The 25,215-nt window shown below is 45.8% G+C and overlaps 11 non-coding genes across 11 annotated transcripts; all 11 read right to left on the reverse strand.

The window, feature by feature from the left end:
* Nucleotides 1-688: 688 nt before the first annotated feature.
* trnai-aau (transfer RNA isoleucine (anticodon AAU)) lies at nt 689-762 on the reverse strand. Its single transcript has one exon. It is a non-coding gene; the product is annotated as a tRNA-Ile (tRNA).
* A 2,011-nt stretch (nt 763-2,773) lies between these two features.
* Nucleotides 2,774-2,847, reverse strand: trnai-aau (transfer RNA isoleucine (anticodon AAU)). The gene has a single exon. It is a non-coding gene; the product is annotated as a tRNA-Ile (tRNA).
* Nucleotides 2,848-4,859: 2,012 nt separating this feature from the next.
* trnai-aau (transfer RNA isoleucine (anticodon AAU)) lies at nt 4,860-4,933 on the reverse strand. Its single transcript has one exon. It is a non-coding gene; the product is annotated as a tRNA-Ile (tRNA).
* A 2,012-nt stretch (nt 4,934-6,945) lies between these two features.
* On the reverse strand, nt 6,946-7,019 carry trnai-aau (transfer RNA isoleucine (anticodon AAU)). Its single transcript has one exon. It is a non-coding gene; the product is annotated as a tRNA-Ile (tRNA).
* A 2,013-nt stretch (nt 7,020-9,032) lies between these two features.
* Nucleotides 9,033-9,106, reverse strand: trnai-aau (transfer RNA isoleucine (anticodon AAU)). Its single transcript has one exon. It is a non-coding gene; the product is annotated as a tRNA-Ile (tRNA).
* Nucleotides 9,107-11,119: 2,013 nt separating this feature from the next.
* Nucleotides 11,120-11,193, reverse strand: trnai-aau (transfer RNA isoleucine (anticodon AAU)). Its single transcript has one exon. It is a non-coding gene; the product is annotated as a tRNA-Ile (tRNA).
* Nucleotides 11,194-15,153: 3,960 nt separating this feature from the next.
* trnai-aau (transfer RNA isoleucine (anticodon AAU)) lies at nt 15,154-15,227 on the reverse strand. The gene has a single exon. It is a non-coding gene; the product is annotated as a tRNA-Ile (tRNA).
* A 1,873-nt stretch (nt 15,228-17,100) lies between these two features.
* Nucleotides 17,101-17,174, reverse strand: trnai-aau (transfer RNA isoleucine (anticodon AAU)). The gene has a single exon. It is a non-coding gene; the product is annotated as a tRNA-Ile (tRNA).
* Nucleotides 17,175-19,045: 1,871 nt separating this feature from the next.
* Nucleotides 19,046-19,119, reverse strand: trnai-aau (transfer RNA isoleucine (anticodon AAU)). The gene has a single exon. It is a non-coding gene; the product is annotated as a tRNA-Ile (tRNA).
* Nucleotides 19,120-21,132: 2,013 nt separating this feature from the next.
* On the reverse strand, nt 21,133-21,206 carry trnai-aau (transfer RNA isoleucine (anticodon AAU)). Its single transcript has one exon. It is a non-coding gene; the product is annotated as a tRNA-Ile (tRNA).
* A 2,012-nt stretch (nt 21,207-23,218) lies between these two features.
* Nucleotides 23,219-23,292, reverse strand: trnai-aau (transfer RNA isoleucine (anticodon AAU)). The gene has a single exon. It is a non-coding gene; the product is annotated as a tRNA-Ile (tRNA).
* Nucleotides 23,293-25,215: the final 1,923 nt, after the last annotated feature.

Consider the following 25,215-nt stretch of genomic DNA (forward strand, 5'->3'; position numbering starts at 1 on the left):
CTGCTTCACCCATCCCTCACTTATTTTGTCACATAGCGCTGGCTTCAGCCTGGGTCATTCACGCCTCTTAATCTCCCTTTAATCTCTCCATGCACTGTCATTATCACCTTTGCATCTGGAGCCTTGACTCACCTCCTCTCAGCGTGGTAGAAACAGCTCCATAATACTCCCCCTTTGTTTTTATCTTTATCTTTAATCAGTTAGACTCGAAACGTCAGCTCTTTTCTCTCCTTGCAGATGGTGCCAGACCTGCTGAGATTTTCCAGCATTTTCTCTTTTGGTTTCAGATCCCAGCATCCGCAGTAATTTGCTTTTATTAATGGCTCTATGGTATTGCTGGTGATATGATAACTCCAGTGTCGACGCATGAGAGGTGAGCAAGCGAACGAATTGCCTCTGGAAGTCGTGTGACGAGTATTAACAGAGATCCAGGAAAATAACACGAACGAATTGAAGCCTGAACTCTGGTTCTCCTCCGAGACTGTGCCAGGTCTGCCTAATACTGCACAATGTTTTGTATTTGTTGGCGAAAACAACTGAGACTGGTTGTTTTGCTGCCGACACATCCACCCAGTCAGGCGATCAAGTCGTGCGTCTATCCCTGTCAAATGTGTTATTGCGAAGGTGGCGCTTCCGGCTTGGTGGAGCACGTCGTTTGGAAACACAGCAACCGCACAAGCGCTGCATGTGGTCAGTGTGGGGATCGAACCCACGACCTTGGCGTTATTAGCACCACGCTCTAACCAGCTGAGCTAACCGACCAACGCTGGCAGCTCAGTGAGAGCAAATGCCTATATTGCCGGTGCCCACAACCACGGCTGCTCTGCATTTTCTGCTTCTCATCGATCGCACGATAGTCTGAAGTATTTCCTTTCGTTGCAAAGCTTTTCAACAAAAAAAAACATTTACTTTTCCGAACGCGCATACTCGAGTTAACCATTTGCTCTGATATCTAAAAATAAGCACAATGTCCGGACGCATGCAATTTCAATCGCAACGCCACCAGCTCAGCTGCAGCTTCTCACGTTGACAAATTTCGTCTGGAGAACCGTACCTTCAACGATCGCTCACTGTTCTTCTGGATACTCACAGACCTTTGGAGTCAGGGTTATGTGCTGCTGATTAACTGCTACGAACCTTATGCCAAATGCATTGGAATTGTAATCTATCAGTGAGGTTCTTTCTGCTCCCGAACGACGCAGTTGCTTTGGTGTCAGCAACAGCTTAGAAGTCAATTGCACGTTTTGCTCAATGACTCATGTTGCTTATGCAATCTTCGTTTGACAGCAAGTTATCAGGCCTTCCTGCAGAGTTTGTCAGCCACAGGTCAGCTGCTAAAACGATTGCTTCAGACAGCATGCTACACCATACATTTGAAAATGGAAAAGGTGCAAACGTTTACAGGCTGAACACTCGCTCACGATTTCGCCTGGCGCGTCAGAGGCTGGGAGCTGATCTTACGGAGGTTTTTCAATCATGAGGGGAATGAATCGGGTAAATAGACAAGTTCCTTTCGCTCAGGTGGGGCAGTTCAGAACTAGAGGGTATAAATCTGGTGTGGGAGGGTGAGAATTCGAAAGGCAGTGAGGGGCAACGGCTGCACGCAGAGGGTGGTGCGTTTCTGGAATAAGTTACCAGTCGAGCTGGTGATGGATGGTATAATTCCAATACTGTTCAGGAATCTGGACGTGTACTTGAATAGGAAGGGTTGAGAGAGAAATGGGTCAAGTGCATGCAATCGCGACTGGATGAGTTGAGGATATCTGTTCGGAATGGACGAGTGCGACCGAAGACTGTGTTTTCAGTGCTGTCCACATCTAATGGCTCTATGATAGTGCAGGTGAAATGATAAAAAAGATAAATAAAAAAACGAAGTAAAATTGTCTGAAGTTGTTGAATTCAAACAACTTCAGGTAATTTTATTTCAATTATTTTATTTATCTTTTTTAGATGTGTTTTTTTGCCACTGTTCTGTACCTCTTATTTCTTGACTGTCTCTCTTTCTCTCGCTCCCCACTCTCTCAATACCTTTTGCCTCTCCTCTTCCCGCTTTGCTACCCTTCTCCCCTGTTTTCCATTTTGTCTCTGCTTCACCCATCCCTCACTTATTTTGTCACATAGCGCTGGCTTCAGCCTGGGTCATTCACGCCTCTTAATCTCCCTTTAATCTCTCCATGCACTGTCATTATCACCTTTGCATCTGGAGCCTTGACTCACCTCCTCTCAGCGTGGTAGAAACAGCTCCATAATACTCCCCCTTTGTTTTTATCTTTATCTTTAATCAGTTAGACTCGAAACGTCAGCTCTTTTCTCTCCTTGCAGATGGTGCCAGACCTGCTGAGATTTTCCAGCATTTTCTCTTTTGGTTTCAGATCCCAGCATCCGCAGTAATTTGCTTTTATTAATGGCTCTATGGTATTGCTGGTGATATGATAACTCCAGTGTCGATGCATGAGAGGTGAGCAAGCGAACGAATTGCCTCTGGAAGTCGTGTGACGAGTATTAACAGAGATCCAGGAAAATAACACGAACGAATTGAAGCCTGAACTCTGGTTCTCCTCCGAGACTGTGCCAGGTCTGCCTAATACTGCACAATGGTTTGCATTTGTTGGCGAAAACAACTGAGACTGGTTGTTTTGCTGCCGACACATCCACCCAGTCAGGCGATCAAGTCCTGCGTCTATCCCTGTCAAATGTGTTATTGCGAAGGTGGCGCTTCCGGCTTGGTGGAGCACGTCGTTTGGAAACACAGCAACCGCACAAGCGCTGCATGTGGTCAGTGTGGGGATCGAACCCACGACCTTGGCGTTATTAGCACCACGCTCTAACCAGCTGAGCTAACCGACCAACGCTGGCAGCTCAGTGAGAGCAAATGCCTATATTGCCGGTGCCCACAACCACGGCTGCTCTGCATTTTCTGCTTCTCATCGATCGCACGATAGTCTGAAGTATTTCCTTTCGTTGCAAAGCTTTTCAACAAAAAAAAACATTTACTTTTCCGAACGCGCATACTCGAGTTAACCATTTGCTCTGATATCTAAAAATAAGCACAATGTCCGGACGCATGCAATTTCAATCGCAACGCCACCAGCTCAGCTGCAGCTTCTCACGTTGACAAATTTCGTCTGGAGAACCGTACCTTCAACGATCGCTCACTGTTCTTCTGGATACTCACAGACCTTTGGAGTCAGGGTTATGTGCTGCTGATTAACTGCTACGAACCTTATGCCAAATGCATTGGAATTGTAATCTATCAGTGAGGTTCTTTCTGCTCCCGAACGACGCAGTTGCTTTGGTGTCAGCAACAGCTTAGAAGTCAATTGCACGTTTTGCTCAATGACTCATGTTGCTTATGCAATCTTCGTTTGACAGCAAGTTATCAGGCCTTCCTGCAGAGTTTGTCAGCCACAGGTCAGCTGCTAAAACGATTGCTTCAGACAGCATGCTACACCATACATTTGAAAATGGAAAAGGTGCAAACGTTTACAGGCTGAACACTCGCTCACGATTTCGCCTGGCGCGTCAGAGGCTGGGAGCTGATCTTACGGAGGTTTTTCAATCATGAGGGGAATGAATCGGGTAAATAGACAAGTTCCTTTCGCTCAGGTGGGGCAGTTCAGAACTAGAGGGTATAAATCTGGTGTGGGAGGGTGAGAATTCGAAAGGCAGTGAGGGGCAACGGCTGCACGCAGAGGGTGGTGCGTTTCTGGAATAAGTTACCAGTCGAGCTGGTGATGGATGGTATAATTCCAATACTGTTAAGGAATCTGGACGTGTACTTGAATAGGAAGGGTTGAGAGAGAAATGGGTCAAGTGCATGCAATCGCGACTGGATGAGTTGAGGATATCTGTTCGGAATGGACGAGTGCGACCGAAGACTGTGTTTTCAGTGCTGTCCACATCTAATGGCTCTATGATAGTGCAGGTGAAATGTTAAAAAAGATAAATAAAAAAACGAAGTAAAATTGTCTGAAGTTGTTGAATTCAAACAACTTCAGGTAATTTTATTTCAATTATTTTATTTATCTTTTTTAGTTGTGTTTTTTTTGCCACTGTTCTGTACCTCTTATTTCTTGACTGTCTCTCTTTCTCTCGCTCCCCACTCTCTCAATACCTTTTGCCTCTCCTCTTCCCGCTTTGCTACCCTTCTCCCCTGTTTTCCATTTTGTCTCTGCTTCACCCATCCCTCACTTATTTTGTCACATAGCGCTGGCTTCAGCCTGGGTCATTCACGCCTCTTAATCTCCCTTTAATCTCTCCATGCACTGTCATTATCACCTTTGCATCTGGAGCCTTGACTCACCTCCTCTCAGCGTGGTAGAAACAGCTCCATAATACTCCCCCTTTGTTTTTATCTTTATCTTTAATCAGTTAGACTCGAAACGTCAGCTCTTTTCTCTCCTTGCAGATGGTGCCAGACCTGCTGAGATTTTCCAGCAGTTTCTCTTTTGGTTTCAGATCCCAGCATCCGCAGTAATTTGCTTTTATTAATGGCTCTATGGTATTGCTGGTGATATGATAACTCCAGTGTCGACGCATGAGAGGTGAGCAAGCGAACGAATTGCCTCTGGAAGTCGTGTGACGAGTATTAACAGAGATCCAGGAAAATAACACGAACGAATTGAAGCCTGAACTCTGGTTCTCCTCCGAGACTGTGCCAGGTCTGCCTCATACTGCACAATGTTTTGCATTTGTTGGCGAAAACAACTGAGACTGGTTGTTTTGCTGCCGACACATCCACCCAGTCAGGCGATCAAGTCCTGCGTCTATCCCTGTCAAATTTTTTATTGCGAAGGTGGCGCTTCCGGCTTGGTGGAGCACGTCGTTTGGAAACACAGCAACCGCACCAGCGCTGCATGTGGTCCGTGTGGGGATCGAACCCACGACCTTGGCGTTATTAGCACCACGCTCTAACCAGCTGAGCTAACCGACCAACGCTGGCAGCTCAGCGAGAGCAAATGCCTATATTGCCGGTGCCCACAACCACGGCTGCTCTGCATTTTCTGCTTCTCATCGATCGCACGATAGTCTGAAGTATTTCCTTTCGTTGCAAAGCTTTTCAACAAAAAAAAACATTTACTTTTCCGAACGCGCATACTCGAGTTAACCATTTGCTCTGATATCTAAAAATAAGCACAATGTCCGGACGCATGCAATTTCAATCGCAACGCCACCAGCTCAGCTGCAGCTTCTCACGTTGACAAATTTCGTCTGGAGAACCGTACCTTCAACGATCGCTCACTGTTCTTCTGGATACTCACAGACCTTTGGAGTCAGGGTTATGTGCTGCTGATTAACTGCTACGAACCTTATGCCAAATGCATTGGAATTGTAATCTATCAGTGAGGTTCTTTCTGCTCCCGAACGACGCAGTTGCTTTGGTGTCAGCAACAGCTTAGAAGTCAATTGCACGTTTTGCTCAATGACTCATGTTGCTTATGCAATCTTCGTTTGACAGCAAGTTATCAGGCCTTCCTGCAGAGTTTGTCAGCGACAGGTCAGCTGCTAAAACGATTGCTTCAGACAGCATGCTACACCCTACATTTGAAAATGGAAAAGGTGCAAACGTTTACAGGCTGAACACTCGCTCACGATTTCGCCTGGCGCGTCAGAGGCTGGGAGCTGATCTTACGGAGGTTTTTCAATCATGAGGGGAATGAATCGGGTAAATAGACAAGTTCCTTTCGCTCAGGTGGGGCAGTTCAGAACTAGAGGGTATAAATCTGGTGTGGGAGGGTGAGAATTCGAAAGGCAGTGAGGGGCAACGGCTGCACGCAGAGGGTGGTGCGTTTCTGGAATAAGTTACCAGTCGAGCTGGTGATGGATGGTATAATTCCAATACTGTTAAGGAATCTGGACGTGTACTTGAATAGGAAGGGTTGAGAGAGAAATGGGTCAAGTGCATGCAATCGCGACTGGATGAGTTGAGGATATCTGTTCGGAATGGACGAGTGCGACCGAAGACTGTGTTTTCAGTGCTGTCCACATCTAATGGCTCTATGATAGTGCAGGTGAAATGTTAAAAAAGATAAATAAAAAAACGAAGTAAAATTGTCTGAAGTTGTTGAATTCAAACAACTTCAGGTAATTTTATTTCAATTATTTTATTTATCTTTTTTAGTTGTGTTTTTTTTGCCACTGTTCTGTACCTCTTATTTCTTGACTGTCTCTCTTTCTCTCGCTCCCCACTCTCTCAATACCTTTTGCCTCTCCTCTTCCCGCTTTGCTACCCTTCTCCCCTGTTTTCCATTTTGTCTCTGCTTCACCCATCCCTCACTTATTTTGTCACATAGCGCTGGCTTCAGCCTGGGTCATTCACGCCTCTTAATCTCCCTTTAATCTCTCCATGCACTGTCATTATCACCTTTGCATCTGGAGCCTTGACTCACCTCCTCTCAGCGTGGCAGAAACAGCTCCATAATACTCCCCCTTTGTTTTTATCTTTATCTTTAATCAGTTAGACTCGAAACGTCAGCTCTTTTCTCTCCTTGCAGATGGTGCCAGACCTGCTGAGATTTTCCAGCATTTTCTCTTTTGGTTTCAGATCCCAGCATCCGCAGTAATTTGCTTTTATTAATGGCTCTATGGTATTGCTGGTGATATGATAACTCCAGTGTCGAACCATGAGAGGTGAGCAAGCGAACGAATTGCCTCTGGAAGTCGTGTGACGAGTATTAACAGAGATCCAGGAAAATAACACGAACGAATTGAAGCCTGAACTCTGGTTCTCCTCCGAGACTGTGCCAGGTCGGCCTAATACTGCACAATGTTTTGCATTTGTTGGCGAAAACAACTGAGACTGGTTGTTTTGCTGCCGACACATCCACCCAGTCAGGCGATCAAGTCCTGCGTCTATCCCTGTCAAATGTTTTATTGCGAAGGTGGCGCTTCCGGCTGGGTGGAGCACGTCGTTTGGCAACACAGCAACCGCACAAGCGCTGCATGTGGTCCGTGTGGGGATCGAACCCACGACCTTGGCGTTATTAGCACCACGCTCTAACCAGCTGAGCTAACCGACCAACGCTGGCAGCTCAGCGAGAGCAAATGCCTATATTGCCGGTGCCCACAACCACGGCTGCTCTGCATTTTCTGCTTCTCATCGATCGCACGATAGTCTGAAGTATTTCCTTTCGTTGCAAAGCTTTTCAACAAAAAAAAAACATTTACTTTTCCGAACGCGCATACTCGAGTTAACCATTTGCTCTGATATCTAAAAATAAGCACAATGTCCGGACGCATGCAATTTAAATCGCAACGCCACCAGCTCAGCTGCAGCTTCTCACGTTGACAAATTTCGTCTGGAGAACCGTACCTTCAACGATCGCTCACTGTTCTTCTGGATACTCACAGACCTTTGGAGTCAGGGTTATGTGCTGCTGATTAACTGCTACGAACCTTATGCCAAATGCATTGGAATTGTAATCTATCAGTGAGGTTCTTTCTGCTCCCGAACGACGCAGTTGCTTTGGTGTCAGCAACAGCTTAGAAGTCAATTGCACGTTTTGCTCAATGACTCATGTTGCTTATGCAATCTTCGTTTGACAGCAAGTTATCAGGCCTTCCTGCAGAGTTTGTCAGCGACAGGTCAGCTGCTAAAACGATTGCTTCAGACAGCATGCTACACCCTACATTTGAAAATGGAAAAGGTGCAAACGTTTACAGGCTGAACACTCGCTCACGATTTCGCCTGGCGCGTCAGAGGCTGGGAGCTGATCTTACGGAGGTTTTTCAATCATGAGGGGAATGAATCGGGTAAATAGACAAGTTCCTTTCGCTCAGGTGGGGCAGTTCAGAACTAGAGGGTATAAATCTGGTGTGGGAGGGTGAGAATTCGAAAGGCAGTGAGGGGCAACGGCTGCACGCAGAGGGTGGTGCGTTTCTGGAATAAGTTACCAGTCGAGCTGGTGATGGATGGTATAATTCCAATACTGTTAAGGAATCTGGACGTGTACTTGAATAGGAAGGGTTGAGAGAGAAATGGGTCAAGTGCATGCAATCGCGACTGGATGAGTTGAGGATATCTGTTCGGAATGGACGAGTGCGACCGAAGACTGTGTTTTCAGTGCTGTCCACATCTAATGGCTCTATGATAGTGCAGGTGAAATGTTAAAAAAGATAAATAAAAAAACGAAGTAAAATTGTCTGAAGTTGTTGAATTCAAACAACTTCAGGTAATTTTATTTCAATTATTTTATTTATCTTTTTTAGTTGTGTTTTTTTTGCCACTGTTCTGTACCTCTTATTTCTTGACTGTCTCTCTTTCTCTCGCTCCCCACTCTCTCAATACCTTTTTCCTCTCCTCTTCCCGCTTTGCTACCCTTCTCCCCTGTTTTCCATTTTGTCTCTGCTTCACCCATCCCTCACTTATTTTGTCACATAGCGCTGGCTTCAGCCTGGGTCATTCACGCCTCTTAATCTCCCTTTAATCTCTCCATGCACTGTCATTATCACCTTTGCATCTGGAGCCTTGACTCACCTCCTCTCAGCGTGGCAGAAACAGCTCCATAATACTCCCCCTTTGTTTTTATCTTTATCTTTAATCAGTTAGACTCGAAACGTCAGCTCTTTTCTCTCCTTGCAGATGGTGCCAGACCTGCTGAGATTTTCCAGCATTTTCTCTTTTGGTTTCAGATCCCAGCATCCGCAGTAATTTGCTTTTATTAATGGCTCTATGGTATTGCTGGTGATATGATAACTCCAGTGTCGATGCATGAGAGGTGAGCAAGCGAACGAATTGCCTCTGGAAGTCGTGTGACGAGTATTAACAGAGATCCAGGAAAATAACACGAACGAATTGAAGCCTGAACTCTGGTTCTCCTCCGAGACTGTGCCAGGTCTGCCTAATACTGCACAATGTTTTGCATTTGTTGGCGAAAACAACTGAGACTGGTTGTTTTGCTGCCGACACATCCACGCAGTCAGGCGATCAAGTCCTGCGTCTATCCCTGTCAAATCTTTTATTGCGAAGGTGGCGCTTCCGGCTTGGTGGAGCACGTCGTTTGGAAACACAGCAACCGCACAAGCGCTGCATGTGGTCAGTGTGGGGATCGAACCCACGACCTTGGCGTTATTAGCACCACGCTCTAACCAGCTGAGCTAACCGACCAACGCTGGCAGCTCAGCGAGAGCAAATGCCTATATTGCCGGTGCCCACAACCACGGCTGCTCTGCATTTTCTGCTTCTCATCGATCGCACGATAGTCTGAAGTATTTCCTTTCGTTGCAAAGCTTTTCAACAAAAAAAAACATTTACTATTCCGAACGCGCATACTCGAGTTAACCATTTGCTCTGATATCTAAAAATAAGCACAATGTCCGGACGCATGCAATTTCAATCGCAACGCCACCAGCTCAGCTGCAGCTTCTCACGTTGACAAATTTCGTCTGGAGAACCTTACCTTCAACGATCGCTCACTGTTCTTCTGGATACTCACAGACCTTTGGAGTCAGGGTTATGTGCTGCTGATTAACTGCTACGAACCTTATGCCAAATGCATTGGAATTGTAATCTATCAGTGAGGTTCTTTCTGCTCCCGAACGACGCAGTTGCTTTGGTGTCAGCAACAGCTTAGAAGTCAATTGCACGTTTTGCTCAATGACTCATGTTGCTTATGCAATCTTCGTTTGACAGCAAGTTATCAGGCCTTCCTGCAGAGTTTGTCAGCCACAGGTCAGCTGCTAAAACGATTGCTTCAGACAGCATGCTACACCCTACATTTGAAAATGGAAAAGGTGCAAACGTTTACAGGCTGAACACTCGCTCACGATTTCGCCTGGCGCGTCAGAGGCTGGGAGCTGATCTTACGGAGGTTTTTCAATCATGAGGGGAATGAATCGGGTAAATAGACAAGTTCCTTTCGCTCAGGTGGGGCAGTTCAGAACTAGAGGGTATAAATCTGGTGTGGGAGGGTGAGAATTCGAAAGGCAGTGAGGGGCAACGGCTGCACGCAGAGGGTGGTGCGTTTCTGGAATAAGTTACCAGTCGAGCTGGTGATGGATGGTATAATTCCAATACTGTTAAGGAATCTGGACGTGTACTTGAATAGGAAGGGTTGAGAGAGAAATGGGTCAAGTGCATGCAATCGCGACTGGATGAGTTGAGGATATCTGTTCGGAATGGACGAGTGCGACCGAAGACTGTGTTTTCAGTGCTGTCCACATCTAATGGCTCTATGATAGTGCAGGTGAAATGTTAAAAAAGATAAATAAAAAAACGAAGTAAAATTGTCTGAAGTTGTTGAATTCAAACAACTTCAGGTAATTTTATTTCAATTATTTTATTTATCTTTTTTAGTTGTGTTTTTTTTGCCACTGTTCTGTACCTCTTATTTCTTGACTGTCTCTCTTTCTCTCGCTCCCCACTCTCTCAATACCTTTTTCCTCTCCTCTTCCCGCTTTGCTACCCTTCTCCCCTGTTTTCCATTTTGTCTCTGCTTCACCCATCCCTCACTTATTTTGTCACATAGCGCTGGCTTCAGCCTGGGTCATTCACGCCTCTTAATCTCCCTTTAATCTCTCCATGCACTGTCATTATCACCTTTGCATCTGGAGCCTTGACTCACCTCCTCTCAGCGTGGTAGAAACAGCTCCATAATACTCCCCCTTTGTTTTTATCTTTATCTTTAATCAGTTAGACTCGAAACGTCAGCTCTTTTCTCTCCTTGCAGATGGTGCCAGACCTGCTGAGATTTTCCAGCATTTTCTCTTTTGGTTTCAGATCCCAGCATCCGCAGTAATTTGCTTTTATTAATGGCTCTATGGTATTGCTGGTGATATGATAACTCCAGTGTCGATGCATGAGAGGTGAGCAAGCGAACGAATTGCCTCTGGAAGTCGTGTGACGAGTATTAACAGAGATCCAGGAAAATAACACGAACGAATTGAAGCCTGAACTCTGGTTCTCCTCCGAGACTGTGCCAGGTCTGCCTAATACTGCACAATGTTTTGCATTTGTTGGCGAAAACAATTGAGACTGGTTGTTTTGCTGCCGACACATCCACCCAGTCAGGCGATCAAGTCGCGCGTCTATCCCTGTCAAATGTTTTATTGCCAAAGGTGGCGCTTCGGGCTTGGTGGAGCACGTCGTTTGGAAACACAGCAACCGCACAAGCGCTGCATGTGGTCAGTGTGGGGATCGAACCCACGACCTTGGCGTTATTAGCACCACGCTCTAACCAGCTGAGCTAACCGACCAACGCTGGCAGCTCAGCGAGAGCAAATGCCTATATTGCCGGTGCCCACAACCACGGCTGCTCTGCATTTTCTGCTTCTCATCGATCGCACGATAGTCTGAAGTATTTCCTTTCGTTGCAAAGCTTTTCAACAAAAAAAAACATTTACTTTTCCGAACGCGCATACTCGAGTTAACCATTTGCTCTGATATCTAAAAATAAGCACAATGTCCGGACGCATGCAATTTCAATCGCAACGCCACCAGCTCAGCTGCAGCTTCTCACGTTGACAAATTTCGTCTGGAGAACCGTACCTTCAACGATCGCTCACTGTTCTTCTGGATACTCACAGACCTTTGGAGTCAGGGTTATGTGCTGCTGATTAACTGCTACGAATCTTATGCCAAATGCATTGGAATTGTAATCTATCAGTGAGGTTCTTTCTGCTCCCGAACGACGCAGTTGCTTTGGTGTCAGCAACAGCTTAGAAGTCAATTGCACGTTTTGCTCAATGACTCATGTTGCTTATGCAATCTTCGTTTGACAGCAAGTTATCAGGCCTTCCTGCAGAGTTTGTCAGCGACAGGTCAGCTGCTAAAACGATTGCTTCAGACAGCATGCTACACCCTACATTTGAAAATGGAAAAGGTGCAAACGTTTACAGGCTGAACACTCGCTCACGATTTCGCCTGGCGCGTCAGAGGCTGGGAGCTGATCTTACGGAGGTTTTTCAATCATGAGGGGAATGAATCGGGTAAATAGACAAGTTCCTTTCGCTCAGGTGGGGCAGTTCAGAACTAGAGGGTATAAATCTGGTGTGGGAGGGTGAGAATTCGAAAGGCAGTGAGGGGCAACGGCTGCACGCAGAGGGTGGTGCGTTTCTGGAATAAGTTACCAGTCGAGCTGGTGATGGATGGTATAATTCCAATACTGTTAAGGAATCTGGACGTGTACTTGAATAGGAAGGGTTGAGAGAGAAATGGGTCAAGTGCATGCAATCGCGACTGGATGAGTTGAGGATATCTGTTCGGAATGGACGAGTGCGACCGAAGACTGTGTTTTCAGTGCTGTCCACATCTAATGGCTCTATGATAGTGCAGGTGAAATGTTAAAAAAGATAAATAAAAAAACGAAGTAAAATTGTCTGAAGTTGTTGAATTCAAACAACTTCAGGTAATTTTATTTCAATTATTTTATTTATCTTTTTTAGTTGTGTTTTTTTTGCCACTGTTCTGTACCTCTTATTTCTTGACTGTCTCTCTTTCTCTCGCTCCCCACTCTCTCAATACCTTTTTCCTCTCCTCTTCCCGCTTTGCTACCCTTCTCCCCTGTTTTCCATTTTGTCTCTGCTTCACCCATCCCTCACTTATTTTGTCACATAGCGCTGGCTTCAGCCTGGGTCATTCACGCCTCTTAATCTCCCTTTAATCTCTCCATGCACTGTCATTATCACCTTTGCATCTGGAGCCTTGACTCACCTCCTCTCAGCGTGGTAGAAACAGCTCCATAATACTCCCCCTTTGTTTTTATCTTTATCTTTAATCAGTTAGACTCGAAACGTCAGCTCTTTTCTCTCCTTGCAGATGGTGCCAGACCTGCTGAGATTTTCCAGCATTTTCTCTTTTGGTTTCAGATCCCAGCATCCGCAGTAATTTGCTTTTATTAATGGCTCTATGGTATTGCTGGTGATATGATAACTCCAGTGTCGATGCATGAGAGGTGAGCAAGCGAACGAATTGCCTCTGGAAGTCGTGTGACGAGTATTAACAGAGATCCAGGAAAATAACACGAACGAATTGAAGCCTGAACTCTGGTTCTCCTCCGAGACTGTGCCAGGTCTGCCTAATACTGCACAATGTTTTGCATTTGTTGGCGAAAACAACTGAGACTGGTTGTTTTGCTGCCGACACATCCACCCAGTCAGGCGATCAAGTCGTGCGTCAATTCCCTGTCAAATGTTTTATTGCCGAAGGTGGCGCTTCCGGCTTGGTGGAGCACGTCGTTTGGAAACACAGCAACCGCACAAGCGCTGCATGTGGTCAGTGTGGGGATCGAACCCACGACCTTGGCGTTATTAGCACCACGCTCAAACCAGCTGAGCGAACCGGCCAACGCTGGCAGCTCCGCTAGAGCAAATGCCTATATTGCCGGTGCCCACAACCACGGCTGCTCTGCATTTTCTGCTTCTCATCGATCGCACGATAGTCTGAAGTATTTCCTTTCGTTGCAAAGCTTTTCAACAAAAAAAAACATTTACTTTTCCGAACGCGCATACTCGAGTTAACCATTTGCTCTGATATCTAAAAATAAGCACAGTGTCCGGACGCATGCAATTTCTATCGCAACGCCACCAGCTCAGCTGCAGCTTCTCACGTTGACAAATTTCGTCTGGAGAACCGTACCTTCAACGATCGCTCACTGTTCTTCTGGATACTCACAGACCTTTGGAGTCAGGGTTATGTGCTGCTGATTAACTGCTACGAACCTTATGCCAAATGCATTGGAATTGTAATCTATCAGTGAGGTTCTTTCTGCTCCCGAACGACGCAGTTGCTTTGGTGTCAGCAACAGCTTAGAAGTCAATTGCACGTTTTGCTCAATGACTCATGTTGCTTATGCAATCTTCGTTTGACAGCAAGTTATCAGGCCTTCCTGCAGAGTTTGTCAGCGACAGGTCAGCTGCTAAAACGATTGCTTCAGACAGCATGCTACACCCTACATTTGAAAATGGAAAAGGTGCAAACGTTTACAGGCTGAACACTCGCTCACGATTTCGCCTGGCGCGTCAGAGGCTGGGAGCTGATCTTACGGAGGTTTTTCAATCATGAGGGGAATGAATCGGGTAAATAGACAAGTTCCTTTCGCTCAGGTGGGGCAGTTCAGAACTAGAGGGTATAAATCTGGTGTGGGAGGGTGAGAATTCGAAAGGCAGTGAGGGGCAACGGCTGCACGCAGAGGGTGGTGCGTTTCTGGAATAAGTTACCAGTCGAGCTGGTGATGGATGGTATAATTCCAATACTGTTAAGGAATCTGGACGTGTAATTGAATAGGAAGGGTTGAGAGAGAAATGGGTCAAGTGCATGCAATCGCGACTGGATGAGTTGAGGATATCTGTTCGGAATGGACGAGTGCGACCGAAGACTGTGTTTTCAGTGCTGTCCACATCTAATGGCTCTATGATAGTGCAGGTGAAATGATAAAAAAGATAAATAAAGAAACGAAGTAAAATTGTCTGAAGTTGTTGAATTCAAACAACTTCAGGTAATTTTATTTCAATTATTTTATTTATCTTTTTTAGTTGTGTTTTTTTGCCACTGTTCTGTACCTCTTATTTCTTGACTGTCTCTCTTTCTCTCGCTCCCCACTCTCTCAATACCTTTTTCCTCTCCTCATTATCACCTTTGCATCTGGAGCCTTGACTCACCTCCTCTCAGCGTGGTAGAAACAGCTCCATAATACTCCCCCTTTGTTTTTATCTTTATCTTTAATCAGTTAGACTCGAAACGTCAGCTCTTTTCTCTCCTTGCAGATGGTGCCAGACCTGCTGAGATTTTCCAGCATTTTCTCTTTTGGTTTCAGATCCCAGCATCCGCAGTAATTTGCTTTTATTAATGGCTCTATGGTATTGCTGGTGATATGATAACTCCAGTGTCGATGCATGAGAGGTGAGCAAGCGAACGAATTGCCTCTGGAAGTCGTGTGACGAGTATTAACAGAGATCCAGGAAAATAACACGAACGAATTGAAGCCTGAACTCTGGTTCTCCTCCGAGACTGTGCCAGGTCTGCCTAATACTGCACAATGTTTTGCATTTGTTGGCGAAAACAACTGAGACTGGTTGTTTTGCTGCCGACACATCCACCCAGTCAGGCGATCAAGTCGTGCGTCAATTCCCTGTCAAATGTTTTATTGCCGAAGGTGGCGCTTCCGGCTTGGTGGAGCACGTCGTTTGGAAACACAGCAACCGCACAAGCGCTGCATGTGGTCAGTGTGGGGATCGAACCCACGACCTTGGCGTTATTAGCACCACGCTCTAACCAGCTGAGCGAACCGGCCAACGCTGGCAGCTTAGCGAGAGCAAATGCCTATATTGCCGGTGCCCACAACCACGGCTGCTCTGCATTTTCTGCTTCTCATCGATCGCACGATAGTCTGAAGTATTTCCTTTCGTTGCAAAGCTTTTCAACAAAAAAAAAACATTTACTTTTCCGAACGCGCATACTCGAGTTAACCATTTGCTCTGATATCTAAAAATAAGCACAGTGTCCGGACGCATGCAATTTCTATCGCAACGCCACCAGCTCAGCTGCAGCTTCTCACGTTGACAAATTTCGTCTGGAGAACCGTACCTTCAACGATCGCTCACTGTTCTTCTGGATACTCACAGACCTTTGGAGTCAGGGTTATGTGCTGCTGATTAACTGCTACGAACCTTATGCCAAATGCATTGGAATTGTAATCTATCAGTGAGGTTCTTTCTGCTCCCGAACGACACAGTTGCTTTGGTGTCAGCAACAGCTTAGAAGTCAATTGCACGTTTTGCTCAATGACTCATGTTGCTTATGCAATCTTCGTTTGACAGCAAGTTATCAGGCCTTCCTGCAGAGTTTGTCAGCGACAGGTCAGCTGCTAAAACGATTGCTTCAGACAGCATACTACACCCTACATTTGAAAATGGAAAAGGTGCAAACGTTTACAGGCTGAACACTCGCTCACGATTTCGCCTGGCGCGTCAGAGGCTGGGAGCTGATCTTACGGAGGTTTTTCAATCATGAGGGGAATGAATCGGGTAAATAGACAAGTTCCTTTCGCTCAGGTGGGGCAGTTCAGAACTAGAGGGTATAAATCTGGTGTGGGAGGGTGAGAATTCGAAAGGCAGTGAGGGGCAACGGCTGCACGCAGAGGGTGGTGCGTTTCTGGAATAAGTTACCAGTCGAGCTGGTGATGGATGGTATAATTCCAATACTGTTAAGGAATCTGGACGTGTACTTGAATAGGAAGGGTTGAGAGAGAAATGGGTCAAGTGCATGCAATCGCGACTGGATGAGTTGAGGATATCTGTTCGGAATGGACGAGTGCGACCGAAGACTGTGTTTTCAGTGCTGTCCACATCTAATGGCTCTATGATAGTGCAGGTGAAATGTTAAAAAAGATAAATAAAAAAACGAAGTAAAATTGTCTGAAGTTGTTGAATTCAAACAACTTCAGGTAATTTTATTTCAATTATTTTATTTATCTTTTTTAGTTGTGTTTTTTTGCCACTGTTCTGTACCTCTTATTTCTTGACTGTCTCTCTTTCTCTCGCTCCCCACTCTCTCAATACCTTTTTCCTCTCCTCATTATCACCTTTGCATCTGGAGCCTTGACTCACTTCCTCTCAGCGTGGTAGAAACAGCTCCATAATACTCCCCCTTTGTTTTTATCTTTATCTTTAATCAGTTAGACTCGAAACGTCAGCTCTTTTCTCTCCTTGCAGATGGTGCCAGACCTGCTGAGATTTTCCAGCATTTTCTCTTTTGGTTTCAGATCCCAGCATCCGCAGTAATTTGCTTTTATTAATGGCTCTATGGTATTGCTGGTGATATGATAACTCCAGTGTCGATGCATGAGAGGTGAGCAAGCGAACGAATTGCCTCTGGAAGTCGTGTGACGAGTATTAACAGAGATCCAGGAAAATAACACGAACGAATTGAAGCCTGAACTCTGGTTCTCCTCCGAGACTGTGCCAGGTCTGCCTAATACTGCACAATGTTTTGCATTTGTTGGCGAAAACAACTGAGACTGGTTGTTTTGCTGCCGACACATCCACCCAGTCAGGCGATCAAGTCGTGCGTCAATTCCCTGTCAAATGTTTTATTGCCGAAGGTGGCGCTTCCGGCTTGGTGGAGCACGTCGTTTGGAAACACAGCAACCGCACAAGCGCTGCATGTGGTCAGTGTGGGGATCGAACCCACGACCTTGGCGTTATTAGCACCACGCTCTAACCAGCTGAGCGAACCGGCCAACGCTGGCAGCTCAGCGAGAGCAAATGCCTATATTGCCGGTGCCCACAACCACGGCTGCTCTGCATTTTCTGCTTCTCATCGATCGCACGATAGTCTGAAGTATTTCCTTTCGTTGCAAAGCTTTTCAACAAAAAAAAACATTTACTTTTCCGAACGCGCATACTCGAGTTAACCATTTGCTCTGATATCTAAAAATAAGCACAGTGTCCGGACGCATGCAATTTCTATCGCAACGCCACCAGCTCAGCTGCAGCTTCTCACGTTGACAAATTTCGTCTGGAGAACCGTACCTTCAACGATCGCTCACTGTTCTTCTGGATACTCACAGACCTTTGGAGTCAGGGTTATGTGCTGCTGATTAACTGCTACGAACCTTATGCCAAATGCATTGGAATTGTAATCTATCAGTGAGGTTCTTTCTGCTCCCGAACGACGCAGTTGCTTTGGTGTCAGCAACAGCTTAGAAGTCAATTGCACGTTTTGCTCAATGACTCATGTTGCTTATGCAATCTTCGTTTGACAGCAAGTTATCAGGCCTTCCTGCAGAGTTTGTCAGCGACAGGTCAGCTGCTAAAACGATTGCTTCAGACAGCATGCTACACCCTACATTTGAAAATGGAAAAGGTGCAAACGTTTACAGGCTGAACACTCGCTCACGATTTCGCCTGGCGCGTCAGAGGCTGGGAGCTGATCTTACGGAGGTTTTTCAATCATGAGGGGAATGAATCGGGTAAATAGACAAGTTCCTTTCGCTCAGGTGGGGCAGTTCAGAACTAGAGGGTATAAATCTGGTGTGGGAGGGTGAGAATTCGAAAGGCAGTGAGGGGCAACGGCTGCACGCAGAGGGTGGTGCGTTTCTGGAATAAGTTACCAGTCGAGCTGGTGATGGATGGTATAATTCCAATACTGTTAAGGAATCTGGACGTGTACTTGAATAGGAAGGGTTGAGAGAGAAATGGGTCAAGTGCATGCAATCGCGACTGGATGAGTTGAGGATATCTGTTCGGAATGGACGAGTGCGACCGAAGACTGTGTTTTCAGTGCTGTCCACATCTAATGGCTCTATGATAGTGCAGGTGAAATGATAAAAAAGATAAATAAAAAAACGAAGTAAAATTGTCTGAAGTTGTTGAATTCAAACAACTTCAGGTAATTTTATTTCAATTATTTTATTTATCTTTTTTAGTTGTGTTTTTTTGCCACTGTTCTGTACCTCTTATTTCTTGACTGTCTCTCTTTCTCTCGCTCCCCACTCTCTCAATACCTTTTTCCTCTCCTCATTATCACCTTTGCATCTGGAGCCTTGACTCACCTCCTCTCAGCGTGGTAGAAACAGCTCCATAATACTCCCCCTTTGTTTTTATCTTTATCTTTAATCAGTTAGACTCGAAACGTCAGCTCTTTTCTCTCCTTGCAGATGGTGCCAGACCTGCTGAGATTTTCCAGCATTTTCTCTTTTGGTTTCAGATCCCAGCATCCGCAGTAATTTGCTTTTATTAATGGCTCTATGGTATTGCTGGTGATATGATAACTCCAGTGTCGATGCATGAGAGGTGAGCAAGCGAACGAATTGCCTCTGGAAGTCGTGTGACGAGTATTAACAGAGATCCAGGAAAATAACACGAACGAATTGAAGCCTGAACTCTGGTTCTCCTCCGAGACTGTGCCAGGTCTGCCTAATACTGCACAATGTTTTGCATTTGTTGGCGAAAACAACTGAGACTGGTTGTTTTGCTGCCGACACATCCACCCAGTCAGGCGATCAAGTCGTGCGGCTATCCCTGTCAAATGTTTTATTGCCGAAGGTGGCGCTTCCGGCTGGGTGGAGCACGTCGTTTGGAAACACAGCAACCGCACAAGCGCTGCATGTGGTCAGTGTGGGGATCGAACCCACGACCTTGGCGTTATTAGCACCACGCTCTAACCAGCTGAGCGAACCGGCCAACGCTGGCAGCTCAGCGAGAGCAAATGCCTATATTGCCGGTGCCCACAACCACGGCTGCTCTGCATTTTCTGCTTCTCATCGATCGCACGATAGTCTGAAGTATTTCCTTTCGTTGCAAAGCTTTTCAACAAAAAAAAACATTTACTTTTCCGAACGCGCATACTCGAGTTAACCATTTGCTCTGATATCTAAAAATAAGCACAATGTCCGGACGCATGCAATTTCAATCGCAACGCCACCAGCTCAGCTGCAGCTTCTCACGTTGACAAATTTCGTCTGGAGAACCGTACCTTCAACGATCGCTCACTGTTCTTCTGGATACTCACAGACCTTTGGAGTCAGGGTTATGTGCTGCTGATTAACTGCTACGAACCTTATGCCAAATGCATTGGAATTGTAATCTATCAGTGAGGTTCTTTCTGCTCCCGAACGACGCAGTTGCTTTGGTGTCAGCAACAGCTTAGAAGTCAATTGCACGTTTTGCTCAATGACTCATGTTGCTTATGCAATCTTCGTTTGACAGCAAGTTATCAGGCCTTCCTGCAGAGTTTGTCAGCGACAGGTCAGCTGCTAAAACGATTGCTTCAGACAGCATGCTACACCCTACATTTGAAAATGGAAAAGGTGCAAACGTTTACAGGCTGAACACTCGCTCACGATTTCGCCTGGCGCGTCAGAGGCTGGGAGCTGATCTTACGGAGGTTTTTCAATCATGAGGGGAATGAATCGGGTAAATAGACAAGTTCCTTTCGCTCAGGTGGGGCAGTTCAGAACTAGAGGGTATAAATCTGGTGTGGGAGGGTGAGAATTCGAAAGGCAGTGAGGGGCAACGGCTGCACGCAGAGGGTGGTGCGTTTCTGGAATAAGTTACCAGTCGAGCTGGTGATGGATGGTATAATTCCAATACTGTTAAGGAATCTGGACGTGTACTTGAATAGGAAGGGTTGAGAGAGAAATGGGTCAAGTGCATGCAATCGCGACTGGATGAGTTGAGGATATCTGTTCGGAATGGACGAGTGCGACCGAAGACTGTGTTTTCAGTGCTGTCCACATCTAATGGCTCTATGATAGTGCATGTGAAATGATAAAAAAGATAAATAAAAAAACGAAGTAAAATTGTCTGAAGTTGTTGAATTCAAACAACTTCAGGTAATTTTATTTCAATTATTTTATTTATCTTTTTTAGTTGTGTTTTTTTTGCCACTGTTCTGTACCTCTTATTTCTTGACTGTCTCTCTTTCTCTCGCTCCCCACTCTCTCAATACCTTTTTCCTCTCCTCTTCCCGCTTTGCTACCCTTCTCCCCTGTTTTCCATTTTGTCTCTGCTTCACCCATCCCTCACTTATTTTGTCACATAGCGCTGGCTTCAGCCTGGGTCATTCACGCCTCTTAATCTCCCTTTAATCTCTCCATGCACTGTCATTATCACCTTTGCATCTGGAGCCTTGACTCACCTCCTCTCAGCGTGGTAGAAACAGCTCCATAATACTCCCCCTTTGTTTTTATCTTTATCTTTAATCAGTTAGACTCGAAACGTCAGCTCTTTTCTCTCCTTGCAGATGGTGCCAGACCTGCTGAGATTTTCCAGCATTTTCTCTTTTGGTTTCAGATCCCAGCATCCGCAGTAATTTGCTTTTATTAATGGCTCTATGGTATTGCTGGTGATATGATAACTCCAGTGTCGATGCATGAGAGGTGAGCAAGCGAACGAATTGCCTCTGGAAGTCGTGTGACGAGTATTAACAGAGATCCAGGAAAATAACACGAACGAATTGAAGCCTGAACTCTGGTTCTCCTCCGAGACTGTGCCAGGTCTGCCTAATACTGCACAATGTTTTGCATTTGTTGGCGAAAACAACTGAGACTGGTTGTTTTGCTGCCGACACATCCACCCAGTCAGGCGATCAAGTCGTGCGGCTATCCCTGTCAAATGTTTTATTGCCGAAGGTGGCGCTTCCGGCTGGGTGGAGCACGTCGTTTGGAAACACAGCAACCGCACAAGCGCTGCATGTGGTCAGTGTGGGGATCGAACCCACGACCTTGGCGTTATTAGCACCACGCTCTAACCAGCTGAGCGAACCGGCCAACGCTGGCAGCTCAGCGAGAGCAAATGCCTATATTGCCGGTGCCCACAACCACGGCTGCTCTGCATTTTCTGCTTCTCATCGATCGCACGATAGTCTGAAGTATTTCCTTTCGTTGCCAAGCTTTTCAACAAAAAAAAACATTTACTTTTCCGAACGCGCATACTCGAGTTAACCATTTGCTCTGATATCTAAAAATAAGCACAATGTCCGGACGCATGCAATTTCAATCGCAACGCCACCAGCTCAGCTGCAGCTTCTCACGTTGACAAATTTCGTCTGGAGAACCGTACCTTCAACGATCGCTCACTGTTCTTCTGGATACTCACAGACCTTTGGAGTCAGGGTTATGTGCTGCTGATTAACTGCTACGAACCTTATGCCAAATGCATTGGAATTGTAATCTATCAGTGAGGTTCTTTCTGCTCCCGAACGACGCAGTTGCTTTGGTGTCAGCAACAGCTTAGAAGTCAATTGCACGTTTTGCTCAATGACTCATGTTGCTTATGCAATCTTCGTTTGACAGCAAGTTATCAGGCCTTCCTGCAGAGTTTGTCAGCGACAGGTCAGCTGCTAAAACGATTGCTTCAGACAGCATGCTACACCCTACATTTGAAAATGGAAAAGGTGCAAACGTTTACAGGCTGAACACTCGCTCACGATTTCGCCTGGCGCGTCAGAGGCTGGGAGCTGATCTTACGGAGGTTTTTCAATCATGAGGGGAATGAATCGGGTAAATAGACAAGTTCCTTTCGCTCAGGTGGGGCAGTTCAGAACTAGAGGGTATAAATCTGGTGTGGGAGGGTGAGAATTCGAAAGGCAGTGAGGGGCAACGGCTGCACGCAGAGGGTGGTGCGTTTCTGGAATAAGTTACCAGTCGAGCTGGTGATGGATGGTATAATTCCAATACTGTTAAGGAATCTGGACGTGTACTTGAATAGGAAGGGTTGAGAGAGAAATGGGTCAAGTGCATGCAATCGCGACTGGATGAGTTGAGGATATCTGTTCGGAATGGACGAGTGCGACCGAAGACTGTGTTTTCAGTGCTGTCCACATCTAATGGCTCTATGATAGTGCAGGTGAAATGTTAAAAAAGATAAATAAAAAAACGAAGTAAAATTGTCTGAAGTTGTTGAATTCAAACAACTTCAGGTAATTTTATTTCAATTATTTTATTTATCTTTTTTAGTTGTGTTTTTTTTGCCACTGTTCTGTACCTCTTATTTCTTGACTGTCTCTCTTTCTCTCGCTCCCCACTCTCTCAATACCTTTTTCCTCTCCTCTTCCCGCTTTGCTACCCTTCTCCCCTGTTTTCCATTTTGTCTCTGCTTCACCCATCCCTCACTTATTTTGTCACATAGCGCTGGCTTCAGCCTGGGTCATTCACGCCTCTTAATCTCCCTTTAATCTCTCCATGCACTGTCATTATCACCTTTGCATCTGGAGCCTTGACTCACCTCCTCTCAGCGTGGTAGAAACAGCTCCATAATACTCCCCCTTTGTTTTTATCTTTATCTTTAATCAGTTAGACTCGAAACGTCAGCTCTTTTCTCTCCTTGCAGATGGTGCCAGACCTGCTGAGATTTTCCAGCATTTTCTCTTTTGGTTTCAGATCCCAGCATCCGCAGTAATTTGCTTTTATTAATGGCTCTATGGTATTGCTGGTGATATGATAACTCCAGTGTCGATGCATGAGAGGTGAGCAAGCGAACGAATTGCCTCTGGAAGTCGTGTGACGAGTATTAACAGAGATCCAGGAAAATAACACGAACGAATTGAAGCCTGAACTCTGGTTCTCCTCCGAGACTGTGCCAGGTCTGCCTAATACTGCACAATGTTTTGCATTTGTTGGCGAAAACAACTGAGACTGGTTGTTTCGCTGCCGACATATCCACCCAGTCAGGCGATCAAGTCGTGCGTCTATCCCTGTCAAATGTTTTATTGCGAAGGCGGCGCTTCCGGCTTGGTGGAGCACGTCGTTTGGAAACACAGCAACCGCACAAGCGCTGCATGTGGTCAGTGTGGGGATCGAACCCACGACCTTGGCGTTATTAGCACCACGCTCTAACCAGCTGAACTAACCGACCAACGCTGGCAGCTCAGCGAGAGCAAATGCCTATATTGCCGGTGCCCACAACCACGGCTGCTCTGCATTTTCTGCTTCTCATCGATCGCACGATAGTCTGAAGTATTTCCTTTCGTTGCAAAGCTTTTCAACAAAAAAAAACATTTACTTTTCCGAACGCGCATACTCGAGTTAACCATTTGCTCTGATATCTAAAAATAAGCACAATGTCCGGACGCATGCAATTTCAATCGCAACGCCACCAGCTCAGCTGCAGCTTCTCACGTTGACAAATTTCGTCTGGAGAACCGTACCTTCAACGATCGCTCACTGTTCTTCTGGATACTCACAGACCTTTGGAGTCAGGGTTATGTGCTGCTGATTAACTGCTACGAACCTTATGCCAAATGCATTGGAATTGTAATCTATCAGTGAGGTTCTTTCTGCTCCCGAACGACGCAGTTGCTTTGGTGTCAGCAACAGCTTAGAAGTCAATTGCACGTTTTGCTCAATGACTCATGTTGCTTATGCAATCTTCGTTTGACAGCAAGTTATCAGGCCTTCCTGCAGAGTTTGTCAGCGACAGGTCAGCTGCTAAAACGATTGCTTCAGACAGCATGCTACACCCTACATTTGAAAATGGAAAAGGTGCAAACGTTTACAGGCTGAACACTCGCTCACGATTTCGCCTGGCGCGTCAGAGGCTGGGAGCTGATCTTACGGAGGTTTTTCAATCATGAGGGGAATGAATCGGGTAAATAGACAAGTTCCTTTCGCTCAGGTGGGGCAGTTCAGAACTAGAGGGTATAAATCTGGTGTGGGAGGGTGAGAATTCGAAAGGCAGTGAGGGGCAACGGCTGCACGCAGAGGGTGGTGCGTTTCTGGAATAAGTTACCAGTCGAGCTGGTGATGGATGGTATAATTCCAATACTGTTAAGGAATCTGGACGTGTACTTGAATAGGAAGGGTTGAGAGAGAAATGGGTCAAGTGCATGCAATCGCGACTGGATGAGTTGAGGATATCTGTTCGGAATGGACGAGTGCGACCGAAGACTGTGTTTTCAGTGCTGTCCACATCTAATGGCTCTATGATAGTGCAGGTGAAATGTTAAAAAAGATAAATAAAAAAACGAAGTAAAATTGTCTGAAGTTGTTGAATTCAAACAACTTCAGGTAATTTTATTTCAATTATTTTATTTATCTTTTTTAGTTGTGTTTTTTTTGCCACTGTTCTGTACCTCTTATTTCTTGACTGTCTCTCTTTCTCTCGCTCCCCACTCTCTCAATACCTTTTTCCTCTCCTCTTCCCGCTTTGCTACCCTTCTCCCCTGTTTTCCATTTTGTCTCTGCTTCACCCATCCCTCACTTATTTTGTCACATAGCGCTGGCTTCAGCCTGGGTCATTCACGCCTCTTAATCTCCCTTTAATCTCTCCATGCACTGTCATTATCACCTTTGCATCTGGAGCCTTGACTCACCTCCTCTCAGCGTGGTAGAAACAGCTCCATAATACTCCCCCTTTGTTTTTATCTTTATCTTTAATCAGTTAGACTCGAAACGTCAGCTCTTTTCTCTCCTTGCAGATGGTGCCAGACCTGCTGAGATTTTCCAGCATTTTCTCTTTTGGTTTCAGATCCCAGCATCCGCAGTAATTTGCTTTTATTAATGGCTCTATGGTATTGCTGGTGATATGATAACTCCAGTGTCGATGCATGAGAGGTGAGCAAGCGAACGAATTGCCTCTGGAAGTCGTGTGACGAGTATTAACAGAGATCCAGGAAAATAACACGAACGAATTGAAGCCTGAACTCTGGTTCTCCTCCGAGACTGTGCCAGGTCTGCCTAATACTGCACAATGTTTTGCATTTGTTGGCGAAAACAACTGAGACTGGTTGTTTTGCTGCCGACACATCCACCCAGTCAGGCGATCAAGTCGTGCGTCTAT

The sequence above is a fragment of the Chiloscyllium punctatum genome, chromosome 17 (genome assembly GCF_047496795.1).
Source record: "Chiloscyllium punctatum isolate Juve2018m chromosome 17, sChiPun1.3, whole genome shotgun sequence".
Classification (NCBI taxonomy): domain Eukaryota; kingdom Metazoa; phylum Chordata; class Chondrichthyes; order Orectolobiformes; family Hemiscylliidae; genus Chiloscyllium; species Chiloscyllium punctatum.